Source organism: Zonotrichia leucophrys, chromosome 27 (genome assembly GCF_028769735.1).
Source record: "Zonotrichia leucophrys gambelii isolate GWCS_2022_RI chromosome 27, RI_Zleu_2.0, whole genome shotgun sequence".
Taxonomy (NCBI): domain Eukaryota; kingdom Metazoa; phylum Chordata; class Aves; order Passeriformes; family Passerellidae; genus Zonotrichia; species Zonotrichia leucophrys.
Genome location: NC_088196.1, coordinates 4,979,542 through 4,988,946, shown reverse-complemented (window position 1 = coordinate 4,988,946; position 9,405 = coordinate 4,979,542). Strand labels below are relative to the sequence as shown.

Genomic DNA, 9,405 nt, shown 5'->3' with positions numbered 1-9,405 from the left:
AGTGCCCTGCTGGTCCCACCTGGGCCTGTGGGAGCCGGCATTAATGCTGGGGGTCTGGAATCCATCTCTGCTCACTGCAGGCCCTCACATGGAGCCCTTCCCTGCTTTGGAAGCACTGTGTTTCCAATGGAGAACCCCCAGTCCTTCTGGGTGAGGTGGTGATCTCCCTGAGGGGCTCTTATTTCTGCTTGTAGTTAAATTTGGGTATTTTCTCGGGAGGAGTTTCTTCACTGAAAGGGTGTTTAGACATTGGCAGGGGCTGCCCAGGAGGGTGGTGGAGTCTTCATCCCTGGGGGTGTCCAGGGAATGGCTCAACATGGCACTCAGTGCTCTGGCCTGGTTGACAAGGTGGGGATCGGTCACAGGTTGGACTGGATGATCTTGGAGGTCTTTTCCAACCTCAGTGATGCTGTGAAGGTGGGAGGGAGCCTGGTGCCCGTCAGCCCCTCGCTGTAATCTGGGCTGATGACAGCAGATGGCTCCCGAAGCCCCTCGGAACCCCGCCCGGACCCCCGGCAGCACAGCTGGGCAGCACAGCTGGGGGGAATGAGACAACAGCTCCTGGGCTGCGTCCTTCGGGAGAGCCCCGCAGGCCAGAGCTCCTGGTGGCTCGTTCGTGTGACAACATCCCTGCAGGAGCTGCTGTGGTGCAATCCCTGCCTCGGAGCCGGCTGAACTCCTGCCCTGACAAACTCTGATAAACCCTGAGCTGGTGTCCATGGCCTCTCTGCTGCCCGGGCAGTGCCATCCTGTGGGAAAGACAGAGCTCTCAAGGACAGGTGACGTGCAGGTGCCAGAGCAGCTCTGCCTGTTGAACAGGAGCATCTCAGGACTGCCTGCAGCCCCAGGGTGTTGGAATTTCACCCGTTTCACCCAGAGATGCTCCCCATCCCTTTGCAGAGCTGGCAGAGCTCTCCTCCAGGAATGAAGCCTCTCCTGGCATCTCTGAGAGCTGTCAGTGGAGGGGGAAGCCAGTGCTGGGAACTTCCACGGCACCAGGTCCAAGGGAATGTTGGCTTTAAGAGATGTGAGCCCAGGAGCCCGATAATTCCCACAAGGTCCCGTAAGTGAACACATCCTGCGCCTCCCTGGTGAGTCAGCTCTGCCTCAGAGACACGGGCTTTAAATGGTCTGAAAGCCTCTTGCAGCTGGCGATTTAGAAATGGAATAATGATTAATTAAAGATATGTCTGTCCTTAGAAGTGGTGGGTCTTGTATCTTCTGGTTTAGGCGTTGGGCTTCGTGTGGCTTCCGCACAGCTGAAAAGAGACAGGAATAATGCTTTTTCAGATGGGGTGGGGTCAAGAAGGACCAGTGAAAGATGGCTTAAGCGCCGTGACCTCGATTTTTTTTGGGTCTCTTCATTTGCTAAAGAGGTCAGGGTGAAAGGGTGAGTTTGTTTACCCCGAGCTCAGCCCTGCTGAGGACCTGGCTGGCTCTCTGTGCTGAGTCACGGCCCGCTGGCCGCCTGCGCTGCCCAAGGGAACCTTTCTGTCCCCAATTCACATCCTCGCAGTCCTTGGCAGGCTGGGCAGGGTGCACCGTGCTCCCATTACTGTGGAAATGAACTGTTCAGTCACTGTCTGTGAAAAACGCCAATCACTTGTTTGCAAAATTTTTGAAATAGTAATAAAATGGTTAAAAAAATTAGCAACACAGAGTAATGACAATTTGGACAAATTGAATGAGGACAATATGAGACAATAAAAACAAAGAGTTACGGACGTCTGGGTACCTTTTTCTGGGCAGCACGAGCCTGAAAAAAGACACCCGTTAACAGAGGATTAACCCTTAAAAGCAATAGCCTGTTGCATATTCATACATGATGCATAAATTCCATTCAAATACAGGATCGTCAACTTCTTCCTCCGAATCCTAACAGCCCCTTCGAGGCGGGAAGAAGTTCGTTTCTTCTGATAAGAAGGCAATAAATTCTTAAATTCTTTTTCTCTGAAAGACTTAGGCGTCCTGTGGCTGCTGTCTCCCTGCAAGCCCTTTCTTTTAAACAAAGCATCTTACATAGCACCGTTTCTATTTTAACAACTTTTATCATCTAAACCTATATTTAAGAGAATTAATACAGCATCACTTTCTAACACAACACATTTAACATCCACTTTAATATTTGCCGAAAGCCAGTCATAAAATACACGCATTTTTCCCACTGTCTGAGAGTCGTGTCTGGTTTGCGGGTGCGGAGCCGGCTGAGCTCCGATCCCCCCTATCCGCAGCGTCCCGATGCTGGGCAGGTTTGCGTGAGCCCTGCTGGCTCTGTCCTGCCGTGACACCGCAGGACAACGCTGCTTGTGTAACGCTGCTCGCAGCTCTTACGAAACCCAGCCGGTGTCCTGGGCCAGAGCACTGCTCTGTGTGCCCGGGGCTGCTCACCGGGCAGGGTCACACCTGCTCTGTCAGCCCTGGAACCATCCATCCCCTCTGGTCACCTCCAAAATCCCGCTTTGAAAGCGGTTAGCCCGGTTCCTTAATTTAAGTGAACTTTAACGGCCAGGTTGCAAAAGGATCTGGGTAGTGCTTTAATGGAATTAAGCCAGTGCAGAATTGGAGTATTTGTTTCAGCCGGGATCATTATGGTTTTGCAAAAGCCAGGCTTAAGCTGAATTAAGTGACTCAAATGAAGCAGCAGCTTGTGGCCAGAGGAGGCCCTAGGGACATCAGACTTGTATAAGCCAGAATATAACCCAGAATTTCTAATGCAGGTGAGACCTGCAGAGTGATGTTCTGCCAGGGAAAACCTTGGTCGTTATGAAACAGGGGACAAATCTCACCTGAGAGGTAAATATGCCTGGTCTTAGGGATGAAGATACAGATAGACCCCCATGGTTTGCTCCCTAAAGGATTCCTTTATAGTTTTGTGTTAAAATAGTTTCCTGGGAGGAAAATAAGCCTGGTCTTAGGGATGAAGAAACAGGTATGGAAGATAAAGACCCCCATGGTTTGCTCCCTAAAGGATCCTTTATAGTTTTGTGTTGAAATAGTGTACATCTAGCAGCAGTATGGGCCAGGAGTGTGGAGGGAAGAGGAGCCTGGCCTCAGAAAAGTAGGAAAAATTCCCAGATACGTTTTCCAACAAACAAAAGCCCCTGTGAACACGAAGAAGGGACAGAAGAGCTCATTGCAGTAATTAAACTCTGCATCAGCTGTCAGCCTGCTGCACATACAGGTAAGAGATGTGTCCTTAGAGAGCTTCTCTGCAGTTCCTCTCAGCTGGGGCAGGATCTGCTGATCACCACGAGCTCTTCCCACCCAGGGCTGCACTTTGGGACTTGGGCTGCTCCAGCAGTTCTGGAAACATCTCAGCATTGCTGCAGCAATTGGTGCATTTCACTCTTGCCTATCCTTTGCCAACAGATCTTCTAAATGGCCTGGATGTAGCTGTGCCTGGCTATGGCTAACCATGCCTCACTGCCCAGCCCAGGATTGCTTGGATCCAGACAGGATTTGTGCTGGGAACCCAGGCAGATGTAAGCAGGCATGGAGGTGACTTCAGGAAGACAGAGCTGCTGTCCCACATTGGGCTCGAGCTGCTTGCACTGCAATTCATCTTGTTTTCTGTTGTCTCACAAGGATGGATCCCCTTGTAGCACTGTAGTGTTTGTTTTACAATTCCCAAAGCTGTGATAGATTTTGAGGGGAGATGTGTCTAATCTAGGAAAATTCTCCAGATAAATTATAGTGGGTACTCTTTAGGCAGTTTAAAAATGAGTAGAAAAGAACCATTCCTCTGGTTTCTGATGGCTTGCCTATTTCTGTTGACCTGAAAACAAGCAAACCCAACTATCTCATAACATTGCATGTTCATAAACCAATTTTTTGTACAATTTGAATCTGTAAGTTTGCCGTTATTGACACTGTAGCAAGAGAAGAGCTCTGACACTCCATAAAGCTTTATTCCAAACCAAGACAGATCATTCCCAACCTGGTCTACTTTAAAAAGCTGACTGGTTCTGCATGTGTGGGCTCCTGCAAAGACCTGTTTGCCCTTGATTTGCACCTCAGTGGTTGTCAGGAAAAACTGAAAACTGTATCCTACCCTCCTGCAGTTTCTCTATTAAATGCAGTTATTAGGGATAGTAACCACCTTAACACAAGGTACCAATTCCATCGAGCGATCTCCGCTGTGTCCCCAGCACTCCCGGGCCCAGCAAAAACAGCAGCGGGGCCGGGCCGGGGAGGTGTGTGCAACCCACTCCCCGAACACAATGGGGCGGCGGAGGGGGCTGAGGGGCTGAGATGGTCCTGAGTGGTGCTGAGATGGTTCTGAGATGGTGCTGAGCAGGTCCAGGGATGGTGCTGACCAGGTCCTTAGTGGTGCTGAGCCTATGTAGAGATGGTGCTGAGCCTGTCTAGACTTGGTGCTGAGCAGGTAGTTAGTGGTGCTGAGCAGTTAGTTAATGGTGCTGAGCCTGTCTAGACATGGTGCTGAGCAGGTAGTTAATGGTGCTGAGCAGTTAGTTAGTGGTGCTGAGCCTGTCTAGACATGGTGCTGAGCAGCTAGTTAATGGTGCTGAGCAGGTAGTTAATGGTGCTGAGCAGTTAGTTAATGGTGCTGAGCAGGTAGTTAGTGGTGCTGAGCCTGTCTAGACATGGTGCTGAGCAGCTAGTTAATGGTGCTGAGCAGCTAGTTAATGGTGCTGAGCCTGTCTAGACATGGTGCTGAGCAGGTAGTTAGTGGTGCTGAGCAGGTAGTTAGTGGTGCTGAGCCTGTCTAGACATGGTGCTGAGCAGTTAGTTAATGGTGCTGAGCAGTTAGTTAATGGTGATGAGTCTGTCAAGACATGGTGCTGAGCAGGTAGTTAATGGTGCTGAGCAGGTAGTTAGTGGTGCTGAGCCTGTCTAGACTTGGTGCTGAGCAGTTAGTTAATGGTGCTGAGCAGGTAGTTAGTGGTGCTGAGCCTGTCTAGACATGGTGCTGAGCAGGTAGTTAGTGGTGCTGAGCAGGTAGTTAATGGTGCTGAGCCTGTCTAGACTTGGTGCTGAGCAGTTAGTTAATGGTGCTGAGCAGGTAGTTAATGGTGCTGAGCCTGTCTAGACATGGTGCTGAGCCTGTCTAGACATGGTGCTGAGCAGGTAGTTAATGGTGCTGAGCCTGTCTAGACATGGTGCTGAGCAGGTAGTTAATGGTGCTGAGCAGCTAGTTAATGGTGCTGAGCCTGTCTAGACATGGTGCTGAGCCTGTCTAGACATGGTGCTGAGCAGTTAGTTAATGGTGCTGAGCCTGTCTAGACATGGTGCTGAGCAGGTAGTTAGTGGTGCTGAGCAGGTAGTTAATGGTGCTGAGCCTGTCTAGACATGGTGCTGAGCAGTTAGTTAATGGTGCTGAGCAGTTAGTTAATGGTGCTGAGCCTGTCTAGACATGGTGCTGAGCAGCTAGTTAGTGGTGCTGAGCCTGTCTAGACATGGTGCTGAGCAGTTAGTTAATGGTGCTGAGCAGTTAGTTAATGGTGCTGAGCAGTTAGTTAATGGTGCTGAGCCTGTCTAGACATGGTGCTGAGCAGGTAGTTAATGGTGCTGAGCAGTTAGTTAGTGGTGCTGAGCCTGTCTAGACATGGTGCTGAGCAGCTAGTTAATGGTGCTGAGCAGGTAGTTAATGGTGCTGAGCAGGTAGTTAGTGGTGCTGAGCAGGTAGTTAGTGGTGCTGAGCCTGTCTAGACATGGTGCTGAGCAGGTAGTTAATGGTGCTGAGCAGGTAGTTAGTGGTGCTGAGCAGGTAGTTAATGGTGCTGAGCCTGTCTAGACATGGTGCTGAGCAGTTAGTTAATGGTGCTGAGCAGGTAGTTAATGGTGCTGAGCCTGTCTAGACATGGTGCTGAGCAGGTAGTTAGTGGTGCTGAGCCTGTCTAGACATGGTGCTGAGCAGGTAGTTAATGGTGCTGAGCAGGTAGTTAGTGGTGCTGAGCAGGTAGTTAATGGTGCTGAGCCTGTCTAGACATGGTGCTGAGCAGGTAGTTAATGGTGCTGAGCAGGTAGTTAGTGGTGCTGAGCCTGTCTAGACATGGTGCTGAGCAGGTAGTTAATGGTGCTGAGCCTGTCTAGACATGGTGCTGAGCAGCTAGTTAATGGTGCTGAGCAGGTAGTTAATGGTGCTGAGCCTGTCTAGACATGGTGCTGAGCAGGTAGTTAGTGGTGCTGTACAGGTAGTTAATGGTGCTGAGCAGGTAGTTAATGGTGCTGAGCCTGTCTAGACTTGGTGCTGAGCAGGTAGTTAGTGGTGCTGAGCAGGTAGTTAGTGGTGCTGAGCCTGTCTAGACATGGTGCTGAGCAGGTAGTTAGTGGTGCTGAGCAGGTAGTTAATGGTGCTGAGCAGCTAGTTAGTGGTGCTGAGCCTGTCTAGACATGGTGCTGAGCCTGTCTAGACATGGTGCTGAGCAGCTAGTTAATGGTGCTGAGCAGGTAGTTAATGGTGCTGAGCCTGTCTAGACATGGTGCTGAGCAGGTAGTTAGTGGTGCTGAGCAGGTAGTTAATGGTGCTGAGCAGCTAGTTAGTGGTGCTGAGCCTGTCTAGACTTGGTGCTGAGCAGGTAGTTAATGGTGCTGAGCAGGTAGTTAATGGTGCTGAGCAGGTAGTTAATGGTGCTGAGCCTGTCTAGACATGGTGCTGAGCAGCTAGTTAGTGGTGCTGAGCAGGTAGTTAGTGGTGCTGAGCAGGTAGTTAATGGTGCTGAGCCTGTCTAGACTTGGTGCTGAGCCTGTCTAGACTTGGTGCTGAGCAGGTAGTTAGTGGTGCTGAGCCTGTCTAGACTTGGTGCTGAGCCTGTCTAGACTTGGTGCTGAGCAGGTAGTTAATGGTGCTGAGCCTGTCTAGACTTGGTGCTGAGCCTGTCTAGACTTGGTGCTGAGCAGCTAGTTAGTGGTGCTGAGCCTGTCTAGACATGGTGCTGAGCAGGTAGTTAGTGGTGCTGAGCCTGTCTAGACATGGTGCTGAGCCTGTCTAGACATGGTGCTGAGCAGCTAGTTAGTGGTGCTGAGCAGGTAGTTAGTGGTGCTGAGCAGGTAGTTAATGGTGCTGAGCAGGTAGTTAATGGTGCTGAGCCTGTCTAGACATGGTGCTGAGCAGCTAGTTAGTGGTGCTGAGCAGGTAGTTAATGGTGCTGAGCAGCTAGTTAATGGTGCTGAGCCTGTCTAGACATGGTGCTGAGCAGTTAGTTAATGGTGCTGAGCAGCTAGTTAGTGGTGCTGAGCCTGTCTAGACATGGTGCTGAGCAGCTAGTTAGTGGTGCTGAGCAGCCAGTTAATGGTGCTGAGCAGTTAGTTAATGGTGCTGAGCCTGTCTAGACATGGTGCTGAGCAGCTAGTTAGTGGTGCTGAGCAGCTAGTTAATGGTGCTGAGCCTGTGTAGAGATGGTGCTGAGCAGGTAGTTAGTTGTGCTGTACAGGTAGTTAGTGGTGCTGAGCAGTAGTTTAGTGGTGCTGAGCCTGTCTAGACATGGTGCTGAGCAGGTAGTTAGTGGTGCTGAGCAGGTAGTTAGTGGTGCTGAGCCTGTCTAGACTTGGTGCTGAGCAGGTAGTTAATGGTGCTGAGCAGCTAGTTAGTGGTGCTGAGCCTGTCTAGACATGGTGCTGAGCAGCTAGTTAGTGGTGCTGAGCAGGTAGTTAATGGTGCTGAGCAGCTAGTTAATGGTGCTGAGCCTGTGTAGAGATGGTGCTGAGCAGGTCCAGAGATGGTGCTGAGCAGGTAGTTAGTGGTGCTGAGCAGCTAGTTAATGGTGCTGAGCCTGTCTAGACATGGTGCTGAGCAGGTAGTTAGTGGTGCTGAGCAGGTAGTTAATGGTGCTGAGCAGGTAGTTAATGGTGCTGAGCCTGTCTAGACATGGTGCTGAGCAGGTAGTTAGTGGTGCTGAGCAGGTAGTTAATGGTGCTGAGCCTGTCTAGACATGGTGCTGAGCAGGTAGTTAGTGGTGCTGAGCAGGTAGTTAGTGGTGCTGAGCAGGTAGTTAATGGTGCTGAGCCTGTCTAGACTTGGTGCTGAGCAGGTAGTTAATGGTGCTGAGCAGGTAGTTAATGGTGCTGAGCCTGTCTAGACTTGGTGCTGAGCAGGTAGTTAGTGGTGCTGAGCAGGTAGTTAGTGGTGCTGAGCAGGTAGTTAATGGTGCTGAGCCTGTCTAGACATGGTGCTGAGCAGGTAGTTAGTGGTGCTGAGCAGGTAGTTAATGGTGCTGAGCCTGTCTAGACATGGTGCTGAGCAGTTAGTTAGTGGTGCTGAGCCTGTCTAGACATGGTGCTGAGCAGTTGGTGTGACGTTAGTTGGTGCTGAGCCGTCTAGAATGGTGCTGAGCACTAGTTAATGGTGCTGAGCCTGTCTAGACATGGTGCTGAGCAGGTAGTTAATGGTGCTGAGCAGTTAGTTAATGGTGCTGAGCCTGTCTAGACATGGTGCTGAGCAGGTAGTTAGTGGTGCTGAGCAGTTAGTTAATGGTGCTGAGCAGGTAGTTAATGGTGCTGAGCAGGTAGTTAATGGTGCTGAGCCTGTCTAGACATGGTGCTGAGCAGGTAGTTAGTGGTGCTGAGCAGGTAGTTAATGGTGCTGAGCCTGTCTAGACATGGTGCTGAGCCTGTGTAGAGATGGTGCTGAGCAGGTCCAGAGATGGTGCTGAGCAGGTCGTGAGTGATGCTGAGCAGGTCCAGAGGGGTGCTGAGATGATATTGAGGTGGTGCTGAGCAGATACTGAGTGGTGCAGCGTGTGCGGGACGCGCGGCCGGGCAGTGTTGGGGATGGGAGCGGGCGGCAGGGCTGGGCGAGGCGGAGTCCAGTGGGGTTGGTGTGTACCGGGTGTGTACCGGAGCTCCGCGTGTACCGGGGCTCGGTGTGTACCGGAGCTCGGTGTGTACCGGGGCTCGGGGCGCACCGCGGCCGCCGCAGGCCGGAGCGGGCCGGGCCGGGCCGCGTGTACCGGGGGCATCGCGGCAGCGCCCCCTGCCGGCTGGGGCGGCGCGCGCGCTCCCGCTCCCCGCAGACAATGGGGCGGCGGCGGCGGCGGGGGCGCGCGAGCGCGGGCGGGGCGAGCGCTCCCCGCGAGAGGCGGGGGGGGGGGGGGGGGGGGGGGGCTCGGCGGCGCTCCGCGCACGCGCGCGCGCGCTCCCGCCCCGCCGGCGCGGCGAAGGTTCCGGAGCCCGCGCGCGCCCCCGCCCCGCCCGCGCCGCCGCCGCCGCCGCTGTCACCGTCACCGCCACCGCTGTCAGCAGCCGGCTCCGGTGCGGACACCCCCGCAGCAGCGGCAGGTACGGGGAGGGGAGGCTGCCGTGGGTTGGAGCGGGGCGCTGAACCCCCGGGCGCGCTCTCCCTCCACCGCGTCCCGCGCGGAGAACTGGGAGGGAGGAGAGAAAAAAAACCCAAAATAATCAATCAAGCCCCGAGAAGCAAAATCCGTCCATTTCATCCCAAAAGCG

General features: G+C 52.7%; 1 protein-coding gene across 17 annotated transcripts in view; it reads left to right on the top strand.

The window, feature by feature from the left end:
* Positions 1-9,088: 9,088 nt before the first annotated feature.
* The window catches only part of MAPT (microtubule associated protein tau), a 42,884-nt gene continuing 42,567 nt past the window's right edge, over positions 9,089-9,405 (top strand). For all 17 annotated transcript variants that reach the window (XM_064733476.1, XM_064733472.1, XM_064733486.1 and 14 more), the window contains exon 1: positions 9,089-9,237. The gene's annotated coding sequence lies outside the window, so the exon portion shown is untranslated. The remainder of the gene's footprint in view (positions 9,238-9,405) is intronic.